Below are 23,372 nucleotides of genomic sequence, written 5' to 3' on the forward strand. Positions count from 1 at the left end.
AAAATGTCATCATTATGACATTTTCTCCTTAAGTTTAAAATATTTTTCAGAGGAAAAGGTTTTATTTGTTTTGGCTCAAATGCATTATATACTTAAAATTACATATAATCAAAAAGTGAAAGTATTATGTTTTTAGTGTTCCTCTGGGGATTGAAAACATTGTCAAATGTTGTGGTTTTACAATGATTTACCAGAGTAGTTAACAAAATCAACTACATCCAGCTTCTATATGTAAAATATATGCTTGATATATTTGGAAATAATTGGAAAATAATTGCCAGAAGCATTTCTTTGGATTAGAAGGACTTCAAATAATACAAGTTGGATATCATTTTTTATATTAGCAAAATCATACATTTTCATTGAGATGGCCACTCTAAGTTTTAAAACAATTCTGAGATTTTTGCAAATAAGTAGAAACAGTGCATTAAGTATTAATCCCAGAAGAGCATCATGCATGTTTTCAGAATTTTTCCATTATGCTCTGAACACCCTTCACCAAGTGAGGGGTGAGATGGCATAGTTTTAAGGCCCACATGGCAGACACCATGACTTGGTGACCTTTATAACATTTCACCAGAAGTTGTGTCAACATCAAAATGTTTTGACTTTTTCCTGCAGCCCTGCCAAAGAAAATAATTTCCTTTTAGAACCTCCAGCTTAGAATCTAGGTCAATGGAGGGCTTTATCTAAACCAGCCAAATTTTCTTTTTCAGAATGAAACCACAGAAGTAAATATAATTTGAGATTACGAATTCCCATAACAAGGAAGAAGGAAGTTTGTCAGATAAAACCTCTAAGGGATTTTTGATGAAAGAAATATTTAAATCCCCTTCTTTTTCCCATTACAAGAAAAAAAAAAATCCACAGATATTATCTTTTAACAGTTGATTTTAAAGCTTTTTATTTTTTTAAAGATTTTATTTATTTACTCATGAGAGACACAGAGAGAAAGTGAGGCAGAGACATAGAAAGAGGGAGAAGCAGGCTCCCTGCAGGGAGCCTGATGTGGGACTCAATCCTGGCCTCCGGGATCACACCCTGGGCAGAAGATAGGCACTAAACCTTAGGCAACCACCTAAGAATCCGGATTTTAAAACCTTTTAAATAAAAAGTAAAATGCATATGCACATGGCACTTATCTATCTAGCCACTTCTAAGACTAAGCAATATAACGTATTATTATACTTGCTTTTTTAAAAATAGATTTTATTTATTTATTCATGAGAGACACACAGAGAGAGGCAGAGACACAGGCAGAGGGAGAAGCAGGCTCCATGCAGGGAGCCTGATGTGGGACTTGATCCCAAAACCTGGAGATCATGACCTGAGCCAAAGGCAGAGGCTGAACACTGAGCCACTCAGTTCCCCTATACTTACATTTTTATTTTTTTATTTTTTTAAAGATTTTATTTATTTATTCATGACAGACACACAGAGAGGGAAAGAGAGTCAGAGACACAGGCAGAGGGAGAAGCAGGCTCCATGCCGGGAGCCCGTCTTGGGACTCGATCCCGGGACCCCAGGATCGCGCCCTGGGCCAAAGGCAGGCGCTAAACCCCTGAGCCACCCAGGGATCCCAGCAAGAGCTTTTCATGAGCATCTTTATACAAGACTTTCCATGTACATGACTGAGAATTTCTCTACGACAGACACTTAAAAGGGATAAAGTGCAGAGTAAGATGGACATTTCTTCAACTGCAACCAGGTATTGCCAAGCTGTTTCCCAGGTACTTATGTGCATTTTTATATTTCCTCTAGCCATGTCCAAGTTCCCATTTCCCCTGTAACACACCAAACGTCAGTGTCATCAGATTACCAATTGTTGGATATGAAATACTATCTCATTGTATTTTAAATTTTATTTTCTTTGAAAACTAATGAAACTAAGTATCTATTAAGTTCTGAAAATCACCTACTCATGTTCTTGTTAATTCTTCTATTGGATTGTTTTTCTGGGCCTTTCAATATACAGTAGTTTATAATATATTCAAGACACCAATTGCAGAAGACTGAGATTTTCATTGTTTAAAATTAATCTGTTAGGCCATTTATATGTGCCAATTTAATTCCAATTTCACTGGGTCTCAGTAGAACAGTTTTATATTTATTTTACACCTATCCTGAGTCTAAAGCCTCACTCCTTGATATTGTATGCAAATTCTCTTATGTATACAAATTCTTTAATATTCTTTGATCTGTTTCTCTATATATCTATCTGTCTCATGGAGACAAATACAGCATCATGTTTAAGAGGACAAAGCAGGCTCTGAGTCAGATTGACACCTTCTAGATTTTAATCTCAGATCTGTACTTACCAGCCATTTAACAATGAGTACATCATATAACTTCTTTGTGTCTCAGTATTTTCATCTGTTCAATGTAGAAAATAATAGTACTTACCTCATCGAGTTATAATATAGATAGAACACTTAGCAACCTGCCTGGCACAGAGTAACGCTCTATGTTAGCTATGATTACCATTCTATAAATATTTTTAAATTACAATGTTACTGACAACTTTCAAAACTTTAGTTTGATATAAATTATACTTAACAGAGTATCAAAAAGTAATCAAAAGTAAATGCCTATAGCCTCAAAGCAGCTCTTTCCTTAGATATTTAAATATTTAATTACTGTGCTGTTTTTGACATATGACCACAAATTCTTTGATAGTCCTGTTCCAGGAGATGGAACTTAATATCCTTCCCCTTAAATATGGGATGGACTTAGTGACTCCTTTCTAACAAAGAGGATGCTAAGGAAAACACTTTACAGTGGAGCAACCTGGATAATAGCACTTTAAACAGGTAATCAAAGTTAACATTATCAGTAATAAATAATGTAGATAGCATGTGCCCCAATATTATACAATAAGAAGGGCACTTATGTGATGGTTTTCACAAAAATTCACAAGTCCAGTCTATTCATGAGGAAACATTAGGTAAATTCAAATTGAGAGATATTCTACAAAATATCTGACCAATACTCATCAAAGTGTCAAGGTCATAAAAGACTGGGAAATGATCACAGATTGGAGGATTCCATGGAGACATGACAGCTTAATGTAGTATAGTATCCGGGCTTGAATCCCGAAACAGAAAAAAGAGTGGAAAAAAAGATTGTAGTTTAGTTCATAGTGTTTTACTAATGTTAATTTCTTAGTCTTGATAATATACCACAGTTATAAAAGATATTAACATTAGAGGAAGCTAAGTGGAGGTGTATGAGATGATTGTAGGATCTTTGCAACTCTTCTGCAAATCTAAAATTGTTTTAAGGTAAAAAGTTTAAGAAATGAATGCCCATATAATTTTACTACAGTTATGTTGAACCAAGACCATTTATAATTAGACAAAAATATATAGATAGCTTATACAATGAGATTATATATCTTCATTTTCTTTGCTTGGGGGCCCAATATATTTATAATTAAATTTACTGGGTGTATGTTTCAATGATCTGTAACACAATATGAATTGTCTAGGAAGATGTATCCTTTGGAGGATAATTAACATTTAGTTAGATTTAATTCTAGGTGATGAGAGAGTGTACAGACAGAGAAGTGGATTTTTTTCTACATTCTGTTTAAATATTATCTATGCCCCCAAATGACCCATACACATTAAAATTAACTTAATTATTAGTTTAATTTTCTTTCATTCCTCGCTGTTAGGGTACTAGAACTTTTAATTTCTTAAAGATGTTTACATAAATACATATAATCTATTACTTTGGAGTTGTATTAGTCCAAACTAACAAAAATCAATTAAGGAATCCATAAAATATGAGTTAATTTAACAGCAAAGTAAACATTACATGGATACCAGGATATTTAACAGAATTTTAAAAATCTACCTAGAAAATTTAAGTGGAATAATTTTTATAGGGCCATATAATTTGCAATCTTATCTGAGATTCATAGAAACCAATTTTATCTATCTATCTATCTATCTATCTATTTATTTATTTATTTTTAAAAGATTTTATTTATTTGAGAGAGAGAGCTTGAGCAGAGGGAGGAGCAGGGGAGAAGCAGACTCCGTGCTGAGCAGCAACCCCGATGCAGGGCTGGATCACAGGATCCCAGGATCATGACTTGAGCCAAAGGCAGATGTTTAACTGGCTAAGCCACTCAAGCACCCCCCCCTAGAAATCAATTTTAAAAGACTTTAATCATTGACAAATAATTTAGTTACAAACCTATGCTTATATTCATGTACTTTCAATGTCAATTTGGGTAATGATGAATTACATAAGGAAATAAAAGAAATTTAGAAAATTTTTACCATTTTGGTCTTTGTGCAAAATTCAGAATTTTTCACTAATTAAAGTTTCATATTTGTAACCAGATTTTGAATAGTTGCAATTCACTATCATCATAGGAATAAGAACATATATTCAAATATTTTAAACCTAAACCTGTAAAATAATTGAATCAGCTAAATATGTTGTCTTAATTAAAATTAGTGGAGAAAAATCAACTACACTTTATTTTTTTTGGTTTAAAATTTCTAGTAATAAAAGATTCTCAAATGGAAAGGATTTTCAGTTTGTAATCTTAAGATTAATTTTTCTTAAAAGTGTGGCAATTGGAACGGGCTTCTTTCAGGCTCCCTTATTTCTAGCTAGCAATGGCTTCAAGCAAAAGAAAAATCTTTATGTATTTTATTTTATTTTATTTTATTTTATTTTATTTTATTTTATTTTATTTTATTTATTTGAGAGAGAGAAAGCATGAGTTGGGGTTGGGCTTTGGGGCAAGTGTGGAAGGAGAAGAGGAGCAGACTCATCACTGAGCATAGAGCCCTAGTGGGATTGGGTTGGGGACAGGGCTGAGATCATGACCTGGGCTGAAGTCAGATACTTAACAGAGTCACCCATGTATCCCTCTTTCTGGTTTTAATATGTAAAACTTTTAGCCTTTTAATGAGTACTATTTTTGACATGATATCAGTTTTAATATATCTGTTTATTGTCTCTGATTAAGCTTACATTAAACAAGCTACTGTTTCTAAGTCAGATCTTTTTCTACCTTTTTCTCATTAGAATGCTTCTTTCAGTATAACGCCTTTTCTTATAGATAAGAAAAGAAGTTATACCTAAAACTAGGATTATTAGTTTATTTTTTTTTTAGGATTATTAGTTTAAAATAGAATTCATTCTAACAATCCTGATTTGTTTTCCATATTTATATTTATTCACATTTGTCTTTACTAAATTTCATGTGTTATTTTATTTTATTTTTTAAAGATTTTATTTATTTTATTTTATTTTTTTTTTATTTATTTATGATAGTCACACACAGAGAGAGAGAGAGGCAGAGACACAGGCAGAGGGAGAAGCAGGCTCCATGTACCCGGAGCCGGACGTGGGATTCGATCCCGCGTCTCCAAGATCGCGCCCTGGGCCAAAGGCTGAGCCACCCAGGGTTCCCCTTTTTAAAAGATTTTATTTATTTATTCATGAGAGACACAGAGAGAGGCAGAGACATATGCAGAAGGAGAAGCAGGCTCCCTGCAGGGAGCCCGATATGGGACTGGATCCCAGGACAAACCCAGGATTACATCCTGAGCCAAAGGGAGACGCTCAATCACTGAGCCTGGAATCCAGGCATCCCCCAAAAGTGAAAGAATTTAAAAGCCATTATCTTTAGCCAATATCCAAGTGAGCAAACTGTCAAAAGCGGGGAGAAAGAAATCATAATGAGGAAAACAGTGCAGACATGGCTTAATTAAGCTGGAGATGCAAACATAAGGACACAGAGATCCTCAGCTCATGTATATGCCACAAATCACAAGGTTTCTCAGAAAGATCACAAGAAGTAAAACTGCCTTCCCTAATAATTGTTAGCCTACTCAGGGAGCATTCCCTTTTTGATTTTAGCCAATTTTTGTACGTTAGAAAAAAAAGAAAACATGAGATTTTATTTTGAAAGTTGTTTGAGTTTTTTTCTCTTATAGCTATGACTTTGCCTTTGTAGAAACAAACTTTATAAGCAATGGTGTGCTAGCTGATCCTGGCTCTTAAGAGCAGATTTTCAGTTAATCAGAAATTTTACCAGCCAGTTGTGAAAACATTGGTAGCTTGAAAAGAGCTATGATGAAAGTATTTACACCTTAGAAATTGGCAAATGCTACAAAATAGGGCTCTCATTGTGAAGAGCTTTTGCCAGCACACTACTGTCACAGTTTTTGTCTTCCTCTGGTGGTGGTCATGGAAGTGTGCCTCTCAGATCTCCAACTGCAAGGAGCCTAATGGACTCCTGCCCTAAAAATCTAGCATTGCTTTTGTCTTAATGCCAGCCTTCTGAATACTGAATAAATCAGGGGGCCAGGATGCTAAGGTAGATCCCCTTCTTAGAAGATGTAGATTCCTTCTGACAGGTCACTTTTGTGGAGGCCAAGAAAATTAAGGCCATTCCACCTTAAGTTCAGCGTTAGCACAAGTACAGCCATCCCAGGCCCCCGTGAATAAGAGCTGAACTTTACCTTACTTCAGTTACAGGAAGAAAACAGCTTACAGCTTAACACTAGAAAGCCCCATGTTAGAATGAGAACAGAGCCCAAGCCAGGGGCAGAAAGTCCCATATCAGAATGAGAACAGAGCTCAATGCCCTTGAAAGCCCCATATGAGAATGTAAACAGAACTTGAGAAATTCCTCGCCCCCTCTGTAGGTCCCCTAGACCAGCCCTTAAAACTAAGCTGAAACCCACCTCGGGGTCCAAGTCTCTGCTCCGCTGTGTCGGGTGCACTTGGACCCAAGCTCGAGCTTGTAAATAAACCCTCGTGTGTTTGCATCGGTGTCAGCTCCTTGGTGGTTTCTCAGATACATAATCTTGGGCACAACAACTTTGCCTTTACAATTCCCGGATGACCTTACTTTGGTAAGGACTGCACTGCAGTCCAAAATGCCACCATCCAACTTTTCACCCGTACCATGACCCTAGCTCAGACCTGCACCATGGTCTGATGCCTCTCACAGCCATCTCCAGCTCCCTCCCCATTGTCACTCACAGGCATCTACTCTAGTAAATCTCTTGCATGTCCAAACCTGACATCTGCTCTTTAGAAGATTTGGACTAACTCGCACCTACACAAATGCATCTTGAGCTGCACCCTAGCAATTATTCATTGCTAATTCAGAGATATTAATAGATGAAATATGAACAGATGAGACATGAAGAGATGAATCCATATTTCATTATCACCAGTCTATTTTTCCACATGCAATCCTATCCTCTAGGTCCATATTCCATGATGAAGTCTTCCAGTTCATTCAAATTCTACTTTTCTACCCTACACAGAATATTTACTCATTTTTTTTTAATTTTTTTTTTATTTATTTATGATAGTCACACACAGAGAGAGAGAGAAGCAGAGACACAGGCAGAGGGAGAAGCAGGCTCCATGCACCGGGAGCCTGACGTGGGATTCGATCCCGGGTCTCCAGGATCGCGCCCTGGGCCAAAGGCAGGCGCCAAACCGCTGCGCCACCCAGGGATCCCTATTTACTCATTTTTTAAACAGATTTCTATTGAAGTATAACACACATACTAGAAAGTGCACGTTTTAGACTCACTGAATTTTAACAAACTGAACTAGCTTCCAGATAAAGAAGCCGAATATTACCAGTACCCTAGAACCTTCTTTTATGTTCCTTTCTAATCACATACTGTGTCCCAGGGATTACCATGATTCTGAATTCTGAAAGCGTACTTTGCTTTTTTACTTTTTTTCTTTATCACATAATATGTAAGGTTTTGTGTCTGGCTTTTTAAACTCAACAATACACTTGTGAGATCCATCCATATGTAATTGTGTATAACTAGAGAGTATTCTCAATGTTGAATGCTGTAGAATATTCTACTATGTAAATATATCATAATCGATTTATACATGCTATTGCTGATAGACTTTTCTGTAATTTTCAATTTAACACCACAACAAAACAGTACTGCTATGTACATTCTCTTTTTTGTAAGTTTTTATTTAAATTCCAGTTAGTTAACATACAGTATCATGTTAGTTTCAAGTGTGCAATATATTGATTCAGCACTTCCATTCAACACTCTATGCTTATCACAGCAAGTGCACTCCGTAAGCCTCATAATCTGTTTAACCCATCCCCCAACCTACTGCCCCTCTGCTGACCATCAATTTGTCCTCTATAGTTAAGAGTCTGTTTCTTGGTTAGCCCTCCCGCCCCCTCTCTGCCCTTTACTCATTTGTTTTGTTTCTTAGATTCCACATATGAGTGAAGTCATTTGTCTCTCTCTGACTGACTTGTTTCACTTAGCATAATACATTCTAGCTCCATCCATGTTATTGTTTTTTTAAAAAAAAGATTTTATTTGTTTCTTCATGGGAGACACAGAGATAGAGAGGCAGAGACACAGGCAGAGGGAGAAGCATCTCCCTCTGGGAAGCCTAATGCAGAACTGGATCCCAGGACCCTGGGATCACAACCTAAGGCAAAGGCAGACACTTCACCCACTGAGCCACACAGGTGCTCCTCCATCCATGTCATTGTAAATGGCAAGATTTCATTCTTTTTTATGACTGAGGAATATTTCCTTATATATCTCATATCTTCCATATATATATATATATAACGTATATATATGAAATATAATGTTGGGCTGGCTGAGAGACAGGGGCCCCCCAAATGGTGGACATCTCAGATTGGGTCAAAATGGTTGATCTTCCTGCCAAAGCAGCCATGACCACCACATCATCTCCAGTAAATCGAAACCTAGACGGGAAACTGAAACTTTCCAGCCAGGGACCACCCCCCATCGTCTGTACTATCCCCACCCGCAGCCAATCACCTAGGGACACGGTGTCCCTTGTCTAATTTGGCAAGGGACCCACCTGGATCCAGACCCAGAACCAAGGCTTAAAAACCCCACACTCCCCAACCCTGGTGTGACTTCCCTGGCTCGGGCCACCTCTCCCAGTCATGGAACCTCGCCCAGGAGCACTCCCCATTAAAAGCACTCTCAAACCTATTGCCTGGCTTTGCTGTTTTTTTTTTTTTGTTGTTGTTGTTGTTGTTGTTTTGTTTTGTTTTTCTCCACCATTCATTTTGGAAAAAATCTAACATATACTACATCTTCTAAATTCAACATCAAAGGAATAACAGGCATTGGTGAGGATGTTGAGAAAAGAGAACCTTCTTGCACTGTTAGAGGGAACACAGACTGGTGCAACCACACTGGAAAACAGTATGGAGTTTCCTTAAAAAGGTAAAATGATAACTCCCTATAATCCAGCAATTTCACTACTAGGTATTTACCCAAAGAGCACAAAAATACTAATTCAAAGAGATATATGCACCCCGATGTTTATAGCAGCATTCGCTATAATAACTAAATTATGGAAACAGCCCAAGTGTCCATAGACTAATGAGTGAATAAAGAAGTGGTACACTTATTGATGAAATATTACTCAGCTATGTACCCTCTATTACATGTCTTTTAAGGAATATGTACACATGTACACTTATATTGAGTTTATATTTACATTGAGTTTGCAAGAAAAGATTTACTGGGTCATATGCAATGTGTATGTCAGCTTAAATAGATGCTGCCAGTTTTCCAAACTATAGCATTTATACTCCTATCAGAAGAGATTAAGAGTTCTTGTCGTTCCACATCCTGATCTACACTTAAATATTGTCTTTTTATTTTAGCCTTTCTGATGGATGTGTTTCATTGTTCATCTGCAGTTGTGTTAGTACTTAGATGGATCTCTAATTGTTTTGTTTCTGAACCATTACATCACAAAGAATTATTACTATTGATTTTTATTTTACTTCTTTATTACATCTACTTGTTCTTTGAATCAGAAATGTTTGCTAATCTTGTATCTTTCTGATATGAATAGAATAATATTTGTCTTCCATTTCTCCCCAAGCTTTTCTTAGTCATTGATAAATTTGTAGCACTTTATTTATGGATTAGTGATGCAAATTTTAGGAACTACAATTGGTACCTGAATGTGTTCCTTGGAAAAGCTCTACTAAGACAGGTCCTTATACTTATCAAATTGCTACTACACACAGGGGTGGCAGAAATGCTGGATTTTTCCTACTGTTCTGCCCCAGGGCTTATCAAGAAAAAAGGCCCATCCAAGTGTTTCCCAATTCTGTTGGCTTTGCGAGGGCAAGTGGTCTCTCTTTCCTTTCTAACCAGACCCCATAAGATTTTTGCTATCCTAGAATGTAAAATTTAGTCATTTATACAGTAAAAGTACCTAACTTTGTTTCCAAAGGGATACAAATTTATTTTTTCAAACAAATCAGATATCAATAGTACTTTTATTTGGAAGCATGGATATTATCATCCCTGGCAGTAATTTTATCTTCAGAATTGAAAGACTCTCAGAAATAGGTTTCTGAAATCTCTTAAGCATGCCAGTTCTGCTTTTACTTAGTATCCAACTGATCTCTAATTCTATATGCCTTGATTTTTATTTTTTTTTAAGATTTTATTTATTTATTCATGATAGACACACACAGAGAGAGGCAGATGGAGAAGCAGGCTCCATGCAGGGAGCCTGATGTGGGACTCGATCCCGGGACTCCAGGATCATGCCTGGACCGAAGGCAGGCGCCAAACCGCTGAGCCAACTAGGGATCCCTATGCCTTGATTTTTAAACTGATGAATGCAAATTCTGCATTCTGGCCAGAGCTAGCAAAATAATAATTATATATATTATAGAATATTATATATAATTAAATATATATAAATCATATAATAATATAATTATATAATAATTATATATATAATTGAGCCTTGAAAACAAAAACAAGTTATACAATAAACATGTTATACAATCATCAGAAACACCTACACTTCCTTAGGAAGTGATTGTATAACTTGTTTTCAAGGCTTAAGGCAATAACGTATACTAATACATTACTACAGATTACATTCTTCTCTCATCCAGATATATTTTTAACCACAGTCATCTTTATTACTGGAGTAAATGCAAACTACTTGCTTGGAGAAGATTTTTGCAACCATACTGGAGGAATTATTTTAGCAGGCTGACACATGTCACTCTTTTCAAGCAAGGACCGATGAATTTGCAACTTTCAGAGTTTCATTTCTTCAGATGGTTTTCCTGGAATAAGTGACTTGATGATTATTAACAGCCCTTCCAACTCTGCATTTTCATGGTTCAGTGCTTGGCAAAATTTCAAAAGAATGCAAACATATATCTTGTTTATTTCATATATTTTATAGTCCTTAAAACATTTGGCCATGTGATGGGCTCTTAATATATTTATTTTAGTTTTTGTTTTTGAGAAAAAAATTATTAATGCCTAACGACTGAAGAATGAGAGAATAAAAATTGTCTTTAAAAATAACATTTAGGGGAAACTTGGCAGCTTAGTCAGTTGAACGTCTCTTGATCTCAGCTTAGTTCTTGATCTCAGGGTGGTGGGTTGGAGCCCTATGTTGGGCTCCACATTGGGCATGACACCTATTAAAAAAAAAAAAAACGTTTAAAGCTCTAGTAAAAGGAAACAAACTTTTAAAGTGATGTAGTGGGAGTTTTAATAGATAATAACCGTCACCACCATCACCCCACTACTACTGTAAAATATGATCTTGACCTATCTAACACATTAGCATTTCTAGTAATCATACCAATTCCTACTGATAATTCATCATAGTCAATTCAAGTTCTTTTCCACAGTTAATAGCTATAGTTTATTCAGTATGATTATGCTGCAGTTAAGTTAAATACTAATCCTTTCAGTTGATCTTAATGCAATGTCCTCAGATAATGGAGATCAAGGAGAAAGAGAGGAAAACATAATGAAAGCAAAGTATTTTATTTGCCAGAATTCCTCATAAAAATAAAATTGTAATTTTTGAAAAAATACTATAATGGCAAGTAAGGAGAAAGGCAAATTTCCTAAAGGGTGATAAATGTGATCTGAAATGTGAGAAAACAGAAGAATTTGAGAGGAGAAAAAGAGAAAGAGAGTGAAGAAGAATTAGTAAGATATAAAAGACCATAGGAATTTCAATGGGCCTCTTTCCTCCCCAACTAGTATTTCTTTTAAAGGTTTTGCTTAATTGATTTATTTGTTTGAGAGAGAAAGCATGTAGAAGGGCATAGTGGAAGAGAGAGGGATAAGCAGGCTCCATGCTGAGTCTGACGGGCCCTCAATCTCAGGACACTGAGATCATGACCTAAACTGAAATTGTGAGTCCGGTGCTTAACCTACCAAGCCACCCAGATGCCCCTCCTCCTCAACTAGTATTATGATAGATTTCTAAATGCATAGACTGTCTAGAATTAGTCTTGTTTGGAGATGTAATCTAATGAAGATTTGGGATTTGCACCTGTTGATCATAGAAGAATGAGTAAATTCTGGAATCTCACAGGATTTGTACAGCAGGATTCTGGATTCTTACAAAGCCTTGGACATGGTGCTCAGGTCCAGTTCAATCAAATCCCCACGGGAAGGAGGGCTCCAGCTGACATCTGTGTTATAAAGTAATGACAAAAGTACTAATACGTAGAGATGGAACTTATCTATGAGGACTCAGAGTTGCAGAGAATTTGCCAATTCCTGTAGGATATAGCACATTTGACTGTACCTCTGTCAGATGATAATACCAATGATTACTATATTTTCTACCCAATACTTAAGGAAAATAAGTGTGGTTTACTCACTCATATCTATTACCCAAAGTTTCCATCACAGAAATGAACACGTTTGATAATGAATTCTTATGAAATTAATTTAAGAGAGCCTGATAAAAATCTTGTGATATAATGGAAAAAGAAGATTGATTTTGGGACTGGAAGACCTAAATCCAAATCATGGCTCAAGGTAGCCTTAAGCAAGTTCCTTAAATGTTCTGAATTTTAGTCTTACTAATTGCAAAATGAGATTATATTACCTTTCTCAAAGCCTTGTACTAAAATGAAAGAATATAAAAGTACCAATTAAATAATAGGCGTATTAATGCAACATGTGTGTGTGTAAATAATACATTTTATTGCCAGGTCTTCAAAGATTATAGGCCTTTTACATTAAAATTTGGTAGAGTAAGGATTATTTTTCTAACATTTAGAACAATTTTTTGCTTAATATTGTATGGCCATGGGCCCCTGTGAAAAGGGGTTCCATTAAGCACTTTTGTGAGATTTTAATTATAGTTTTTAGTATATCCATGTGTAAATTTTAGTGACAATGCTCTATCTCTGAATGTCAAAATAACTATAAATACATTTAGTTCTTTTTCTATATAAAATGAAATATGCCTATTGTTATCTTTCAGAAGAGAAAATAGGTCTTTACATTAAAAGTAAGGAAACATTTTATTAAAAATGTCTTGTCACTATTTGCTGTAATATAGTGCTTTTATAAAATATCTGTCATTATTTACTCACTATTTTCACAAAAATTCGGAGTTCAGAAATAATTTTACTGTTGCTATTAGCAGTATATCCCCTTGGTGACTGTGACCTCCATAAGCTTCTAGAGGAAGCTTAATATAGCAAGGAGACAAACTAGTCAGCATTGCAGAATTTTGGGAAATTTGAAAGGCCTCATGATGACTGTTGCACCATGGAGTTAGGAAATGGTACATACCAAGCCCAACTCAAAACTTTAAGTTTTTTCAAATCTTTATGTAGAATAAAATCCATTTTTCCATGGCAGTATTTTTTCATACTCTCCTCCATACCATAACAACCCATCCCAGTGATTGCTGGCAGGGGAATTTCCGGGGGGGGGGGGGGGGGGGGGGAATTGAGCTTCCTCAGAGAGCTCATTCAGTAATTGTTTTTCTTATGAGTTCTTGGTCCCTGTAACATAAAACAAGCACCCACAAGCAAGAAAACAAGCCTCAGATGGATCCAAGAACTAATTGTATTTTGGCTCTCAAGATCTTGCTTTCTCGTAAAGATATGCTTTTCTTAGAGTCTAGAACATCAGATAATATGTCATACAGATCAAATTGTGAAAATATCTAATGCTACAAAAGTTTTAACACATATGATACAAAAAGCACAGGCAACAGAAGAAAAAAGCTAGATAAATTTAACTTCATAAAAATTAAACATTTTTGCACATCGAGCAGACACTATGAACAGAGTGAAAGGTAACCCATAGAATAGGAGAGAATATTTGCAAATCAATACCTGACAAGGGATTAATATCTACGTTAAATAAAGAACTCCTACAACTCAACAATTAAAAAACCCAAATGACTCAATTTAAAAAGGATTCAGACAGACATTTCTTCAAAGAAGATATACCACATGTAAATAACCACATGTAAATAATAACCACATGTAAAAATGTTCAACACTACTAATTGTTAGTAATGGAAATTCAAATAGGAATAGTAAAATAATAGGAATAAGAATATTGAAATCAAATTATTTTGAGATACCATTTCATATCCATTGGGATGGGTAATATCTTTAAAAAGGAAGAGAAACTAACAAGTACTGACAAGAATATGGAAAAATCAGAAATCTTGTGCATTCTTGGTGGGAATGTAAAATGGTGCAGCTGCTATGGAAAACAGCATGGTGTTTGCTCAAAAAATAGAATCGCCATATGATCCAGAAATTTCACTTCAGGGTATATACTTCAAAGAATTGAAAGCAGGGGCTTGAACAGATACTCGTACACTAATGTTCATATTTTTCACAATTCACATTCATAGCATTATTCACAACTGCCAAAAGGTAGAAACAACCCAAATGTCCATTGATGGCTAAATGGTTAAACAAAATGTGATCTATACGCATAAGGGAACACTATTCAACTTCAAAAATGTAAGAAATTCTGGGATGCCTGGGTGGCTCAGCAGTTGGGCATCTGCCTTTGGCTCAAGGCGTGATCCCAGTCCTGGGATTGAGTCCCACATCAGGCTCCCTGGGGGTGGCCTGCTTCTCCCTCTGCCTGTTTCTGCCTCTCTCTGTGTCTCTCATGAATAAATGAATAAAATATTTTAAAAAATGAAAATAAAAATGTAAGAAATTCTGACACATGATACAACATGGATAAACTTTGAAGACATTATGCTAAGTGAAATAAGACAATGACAGAAGGACAAAAATTATGTAGTTCCACTTATGGTAGGTACCTAGAGTGATCAGGTTCATAGCTACAGAAAAACAGAATGGTAGTTGACAGGAACTGGAGGAAATGGGGTATGGGAATAAGAGTTATTGTCTAATGGGTACAGATTTACAGTTTGGGAATATGAAAAAGTTCTGTAGATGTATAGTGTGATAGTTGTACAATGATGTGAATATACCACTAATATGCCACTAAACTGTGAACCTAAGAATTGCTAAAATGGCATACTTTGTTGTGATATTTTATCACAATAAAGAATCATAACACAATAGGAAATGCCAGTGATCCTTATAGATGAATGACAGATGATAGATAGATGGGATAGATAGATGATAGATGATAGATAGATAGATAGATAGATAGATAGATAGATAGATGATAGAACAAAGAGATAATGGATGGGAACTTTTGAGAATTATTTAAAGAATTTTTAACTTGAGTAAAAGTGGTAAAGAAATACAGATAGAGCAGGCTTGAATTCAGACTTAGATGCTTAAGTTGGGAATCCAGTATAGCTTGTCCAAATTTCATTCATTATTCTTAACCTATCTCTATTCAACATATAAGACTTCTAGAATATCTCTGTCTTAGGCTGCCAAGTTCCTTGTTTTTAGAGATAAATAAAAGGATCCCAAGGTTATATTAGAATTAAGCTGGAGGACATTCTGAATAGTCAGAGGCAAACACAGTGCAAGGGGCAGGTACAGATAACAGTCAAGGAGGGGAAACAAAGGTCAGTACTGGAAATCTAATCTCAGTTATTACATCTAAAGACCAAGTTGGGGGGATAGTTAGGAGGAAAAAGAAATGATCAGAATCTGGGATTGCCAAAACAGAGTGCAAGGCAATAAAATATTACATGGTTCAAGAAAAAAGCCATTAGCTTTACTTTTACAGAATGCTAGCCAAGTCTTACTAAGTTGTAGATCAGTCAAAAGAAAGCCCTATACTAAGAGGAACTTTGTTTTCATATTTTATTCTCTATGTCCAGATCTCATATTTATTGCATTTTTTCCATCTCCATATGTCTCTCTTTCTATCTTCTGGCTTCATTTCTTTCATCATCACAATTCAGATTATACTAGGATCTTGCCAACATTGGACAAGGAAGAAAAGTAGGAAGTTAAAATTGCGTGGAGAACAGATGGTGGCTGAGAAGTGCACTTGAGCTCAGACAGGGCTGGAGACAACTAAATAACTGCAGCAACAAATCTCAGTTAAGGCACTTCTATGGTTTATCCTATGTCCAAAGAACAGTTGGATCTCAGACAGTCAGTAGTATCGGAAGGTCCAATGAAGTGGGCAGGAAATTCCAAGTGATGGCTCAGTTTGTTCTGGGACTGAGAAGATGTCCAAATGTAGTAAGATTTCTATTAGGGGGATGGGGACAGGAAGATGAAGAATTGTCTCTAGACTCGAAGGGTGAAATTGCCTGGAACTAGACCAGGCAGTTTCATGTCTGAGATTAAAGCAAGAGGAGAGGACAGAGGTAAATGATAGAGTAGCTACAGAGAAAATTCACAGTAATGCATACATAAGTAAATAAGTCCTGTTTTTTGACCAAGGCCAGTACAGAACACAGATACAAGGAGATATTAATTCAAGGACTAATTAGGACAAATTATTGGGAACATGGTTAGATAGAAGATTGTGGGAGCTAATGGCCTATTGATTGGTTTGCTGAAACCTGCTGCTGAGAATAGTGCTTATATGTTTATTCATCCTGTCAGTGTAAACTTAAGAACCAGGGAAAACTGCATGCGGTTCAGGCTTAGTCAATCTGTTGAGCCAGGGTGAAAAGGAGACAGTCATTAACACTTGATTTCTTTCTTCCCTTATTTCTCTTTTGTTGCTGCATTTCTTTTTAATTGGATAAAGTGAAGAAGAATAATTTGACTTTTAAGTCATGTTTATTGAGTGGCATTTTTTTCATATATCTCAACTCTGCTGTTCCAAAGCAAAACAAAATGAAACTACAACCCTAAAATTACTGTGTTCTAATATATGTGGTTCTAGCATAGATCTAATCTAAGGCAAGTAGACATAAATGAAACTCTGGAATTAATAATAGAGGAATATCTGTAGTGCCAGATTTTACTATTAGGTAAAAAATTTATTTGAGATTTTAGTTTTTTAATCAGTCAGTTCTTATACAAACTAGCAGCCAGAAGAGTTTGGCTTAGCAAGTTCTGTGTTTTAAGAGAATTTAAATTATTATGATTCCAGGCAGACCATGTGTTTCCCAGTTCACCACAATATCTATGACCTCCTGCTGATGATACTTAGCTGTTATTTACGTTTTTCTAACCTGTTTGGTCACAGAATATGATTATTATTTTTAAAGAAGAACCTTGATATATTTTGAGAAATATATTTAGTGAGTTGGCAAGTTTTCAAAGCCCAGCATAATTTTAGTAGCAAACCTCAAGAAAGGAAAGACAAAGCTGTACAGATGTGATTAATGATAAGCTTAGCTCTATCTCTGCCGAAGGGACATACTCCCTACAGACCAGTTTCGTAGTCCATGTACCAAGTTTATTGTTATTGGCAGAAAACTACAAGTTACTACATGATGTAGGTTATTTATTTATTTTGTTCCCATCTCCCTACTTATTTTTTAAAATAGACTTATTTTTAAAAAACAGTTTTTGATTTATAGAAAAATTGAGATAATACTATAGAGAGTTTCCATATGTCCTATACCCAGTTTCTCCAATTATTAACATCTTACATTAGTGGGGTACCAATACTGTGACATTATTGTTATGGACTGAACTTTCTGTCCCCCACCACAAAATTTATATGTTGAAATTCTAACCCCCAAAGTAATGGTATTTAGAGGCAAGTCCTTTAGGATGAAATTAGGCCATGAGAGTAGAAGCCTCTTGAAAGGGATTAGTGCTCTCATGAGAAGACATGAGAGCTTGCTCATACTCTACTTTCTGTGATGTGGGATGACAAAGCAGGACTCAGAAGACTTCGAGTGGGGAAAGAATCCTTAATAGAACCCCGGCTGGCTGACATGAATTTCCAACCTCCAGAACTGTGAGAAATAAAGTCTGTTGTTTATAAGCCACCCAGTCTATGGTACTTTTTTTATAGCAGCCTAAATTGACTAAGACAATATTAACTGAAGTCCATACTTTATTCAGATTTTCATGGGTTTTACCTAATGTTCTTTTTCTGTTCTAAAATTAATCCAGGATACATTACACTTAGTTGTCTTTTAGACTCATTTTAGATATAGCAGTTTCTCAGAACTTCCTTGTTTAAGATAACCTTGACAGTTTTGAGGAGCACTGGTCAGATATACTATAGACTGTCTCTCTACTGAAATTTATCTCATGTTTTTCTTATGATTAGAATGAGATCATAGGTTTTCAGGAGGAAGACCAGGGGGGTAAGGTGCCATTTTCATTACCTCATTGCATTCTATCAATATAATTTGTCACTGTTGATGTTTGACATAACATTTTTCAGGTTTCTCTGCTGTAAAGTCACTCTTCCTCCCCTTCCATAAGGTACTCTTTTGGGGGTGAAGTCATTATGCCCAGCCCACACCCAGGAGTACATAGTTACATTTCATCTCCTTGAGAAAGGAGAATCTGCGTAAATTATTTGGAATTCTTCTGCATGGGAGATTTGTCTCTTCTCCATTTATTTATTCACTCAACCATTTATTTACATCAGTATGGACTCATGACTATTTTTGTTATGTTTGGGGTTTACAATATTTATTTTGTTCTCAATTTGTTCAAACCTTGGGCATAGTTCCAGCTTTCAGTTGGCTCCTGTTCTTCTTTGACATGCCCTCATGGGGTTTTTTTGGAGGGAGGCACTTCCTTACTTTCTAAAGCTGGATGCTTAAGACTTCTTGTATAGTCTTCTTGACCCAGTCCTCTGACCAAACATTTCTCAAAAAATCCTTGCTTCATTTTATTGGAAAATGGTGTGCTTGTTGCTACTAGAGTGTCATCACATCTAGGTCCTATCAGTAGATGAAAGAAGGAAATATTTCTGTATTTACTAACCTCTTTATAAGTATTTCCTTTTTTAAAATTTGTTCATGAGAGACACACAGAGAGAGGCAGAGATGTAGGCAGAGGGAGAAGCAGGCTCCCTGCAGGGAGCCTGATGTGGGACTTGATCCCAGGACTCTGGGATCATGCCCTGAGCCAAAGGCAGATGCTCAACCACTGAGCCACCCAGGTGCACGTCTTTATAAGTCTTTATTTATGTATCCATCTATATCTATACTAAGCTAACTATGAATTCATATTGATATCTCTAATTCTAATCCATCACTACATAGACGATTTTAATATCTTCCTCTTGCTTATCTGAGAGCAGCTACTCCAACAGTGAGGACTGGCTCTCAACATGCATTCGTTTATTTAGCTGTTCAATTACATTTTTCAGTTATATATGTAGCAGCATCAAATTGTCAATCCATATTCTCTTATACCACAGATTTTTTTCAAGAGTCAAAATTTCAAAACTTAAATCTGTAAGAACTAATGTATTATATTTAAGGCAAGTATAAAAATGGCATTCATTCTAATCCTAATAAATGCTACACAGAGCATACCATATTTAAATCAGAGTTCATCTATTTTTGTTCACTATAAAATCTGATCAAAATTTTAAGTGATTGGGGAAGGTATGGATTGAAACATAAACCACATAACTTACATTACATAGCTTACATAAAATCTATGTAATATTACTTGTACTTCTATTTTGAGATTAAAGAAAATGATAGTAACCTGGGAGAGTGAAAAGAAACCTTCAGGAAAAAATTTAGTACTAGAAAAGGACTTATAAATAGAAGTCAGCATCCATTTCACATCAGTGTAGAGGACTCATTCAAGCTTTGCAGGAGGATTCCATAAATAAGAGATTTTTTTCCAGATATATTTTAGATAGAATCAGTAATAACAAACTTTAAGACAAGTTTCAAATGAGCTGTTTACTAAATGTGACTAGTGTATAGTCAGAAAAGAATAAAACTAGTGTAGAAAGTCAGTAGCAGGCTAACTCACATAAGTCATAATAAGGCTGCTGAAGACCAGTAGAGACCTGAGCAGAAACAGGTTGTCACTTTAATAAAACATGTCTCTATATGGGATTCCTACAAGGGGCATAGTGAAAACCTTTGGAAGCATAAGGAAAAAGTAACTCCTGGCAGACGTATCTCTTAGCTTGCTTTCCCATAAGCATTTAATTTAGGAAAACGCTAAAAATATAAATGTGAAGGTATTTTGAACAGCAGGGAATAAATGGCAGATTAATTTAAGAAGCAGACAGTGAAAAGAACTACATCATATCATGATAAAAACATGAGCAAAATTGTGCCCTATGAAATCGAATTGCTTAGATACATTAAGATGTATCTTCAGCCCCAGAACCATGATTTTTTACAAAGCTGTTGGAACATTCCTCTAGATAGGTCTGAAGCAGACTTTACGTGGAAATATCTGCAAATATTTTCCCCATCGTAGTTTTCCAATATACTCTTAAGTCTATCAGCTTACTAAATGATGTTGGAAAGTCTTGTAACAATAATATTTATCTAACTTACTTGATTTTTATTTATGGGAATGCAAAAAGTGTAGAAAGTCCTCTTTCTTCACTCACTGGGAGTTGGGTTCTTTGACCCTTAAGTAATCTTTTGGAGAATTCCTGATTGCTCCATGTGTAAATCTTGTGGGAACAAACAGCCTGGTATTTACTGTGTTACATCAAAAATTTCCCTATCTGTTGTCTGTGATGTCTGCAAATTCAGCTGATGGTTACTAAATGTCGGGCAATTGCTGGCTTCTGTTTTTTTTTTTTTTTTTTTAAGTGAGTAATGGAGAAATTATTGCTTTTTAAGCTTTTTTTCGTTATGCAGGGTTAATGCAGTCTTAAGCAATTTTTGTTTGCTGTATTACTACCACAAGCCAAAAGCAAAATTGTTTTCCATCTTTTTTTCTGAAGTTTTCAAACCTAGCCTGGATGGCAAAACAAATGTATTATAGTAAGAAATTATTTTCTGCTGATTTGCCAAAATCTTGATAATAAAAGATTTTGCTTAGGTAACCTTAACCTATGAATCTATGTCTTGGTACATTTCTAACAAACAAATAAACAGCAGTTATGAAAATTATTTGTATGTTGTACATATGATGTATTATGCATTATAGTATTTTACATTTAATGCAGTTTTAAGGTGAGCACTTTATTATTCTCTCTCTATCCCTTTTTATTTTGCGCATGTGTATTTGTATTTTTACATTTATGTTTCTACTTGGTAAAATTGGATTTGTAAGTTGTATTCCATATGAATGGATTAAAGTTATAGAGTAATAGATTGCAAGTTCAAGTTTGTGTCAAAGTCTGTGTCTATATAAATAAAACCCATGTCTAGGGATCCCTGGGCGGCTCCGCGGTTTAGCACCTGCCTTCCGGCCACGGCGTGATCCTAGAGTCCCGAGATCCAGCACCACGTCGGGCTCCTGCATGGAGCCTGCTTCTCCCTCTGCCTGTGTCCCTGCCTCTATCTCTCTTTATGTCTCTCATGAATAAATAAATAAAATCTTTTTAAAAATTGTTTAAAAAAAACAAAAAAGCAAAACAAAACCCATGACTACACACATAATTTTACTAATATCACTTCTGCAAAATAAAACAAAAATTTTCAGTTCAGCAAATTGACTGGCTTTTCCTTTTCTCTCACTCTTGCTCTCTCATAATTCTCTTATTCTTTTATATTGTTACTTTTTGGCTTGTTTACATGATGCCTAATCTCTAGTTTGATATAATAGAATACTTTTTGATAGAATACTTTGCTGTCCTATAGCACTGACAACATAAACGAGAAAGTGGGGGAAAATCTGTTAGCACATTTTAAAGGTGCTAAGGTTGAAAATAAGTAGATTTTTAAGGAAATAGTCATTGTTAAGATTTACCAGATTGGTGCAGTTGTTTTCACCTGGCTTCCAATGTTAGACACCGATCATATTAACAATGTGTAATTATCACGGGAAAAGGTTTTGTATAAAGTTGGGAGTTCTTTGATGATTCAAATTATCTACTTATTTATCAAAATCTTGAGAATAAAAGATTCTGCTTAGGTAACTTTAACCTATGAATCTATTTCTTGATGCATTTTTAGCAAAAACAAACAACAACAACAACAAAATCCCATATCTTAACATAGCAATTACGAAAACTAGTCAGTTTTGCTTGTTAAATGTACTATGTGTGTATTTTATAATTAATGCAATTTTAAGGTGAACACTGTTATTGTCTCTAATAAAAATAATAATACAGATGGCATTAAAAATCCCCCAAGATCAGACTGTTCTTTTTTATGGCTTCTCACTTCCTTTTGGGAGGAGACCCAAGAAGAATAGCCTATTAGCTTCACAATTTAAAATGAGGGTAACTGGAATCTACCAGAAGTTTTCAATTCTAAATCTAAGCCCATTAGTGATTCCATAGTCCATTTAACATAGCTTGATCTATTAATATTTGTTCTCCTTCATGCCAAACTCTAGCCACACTGAAATTATTTCACTTCTCGATTTGTGTCATGTGCTTGCCTACAAATTACTTCTCCCCTGATGTCTAGACCACCCTTTCTCACACATCCTTCTTCCCTTTGTGGGCTAACTCCTACTCATCCTTCAGACTTTAGTTTACATTTTCTCAGTGAAGCCGAGTCTAGTTAGGTAAGATAACTCTTTGCTATCTGCTTATGAACAATCCTGTATCTTTCCTATGAACATTTTGTTAAAATTACTTGTTTGCTCTCTGTTTTGTTCATTATGTATAAGATCTACAAGATGGGAGACAGCAAAGAGTAGTAAGACAAGGGAACTTGAATCTGAAGAGGAGAATGTGGAAATGAAACTTAGGCAGAACTCTGAAGAAGAAGACACCCTATAACAGGGTCTGAGAAGAAATATAGGCAGGAAGAACTCACCTTGAGAGGGAAACAATGATTTTAGGAACAGTGAGTACCAGGGTTGAATTTCCAGTTGGTTCCTGCTTGTGCTTTATTCATAAATCTTTCATTAATGTTATTGGGCTGCACATTTTTGTGCTAAAGCATATTGGGAATTAGAGGAGAGAAAGAATTGGCTTTGTGTTCTGCACCACAGATAATGTAGACCTATAGAGGAAATGGCACCTACAGGTACCTTAGTAGTTATAAGGAGCTACATGACATTGGAAAAGCAGGTTGCAATATGAACCAAT

This window comes from Vulpes vulpes, chromosome 2, assembly GCF_048418805.1.
Source record: "Vulpes vulpes isolate BD-2025 chromosome 2, VulVul3, whole genome shotgun sequence".
Lineage (NCBI taxonomy): Eukaryota > Metazoa > Chordata > Mammalia > Carnivora > Canidae > Vulpes > Vulpes vulpes.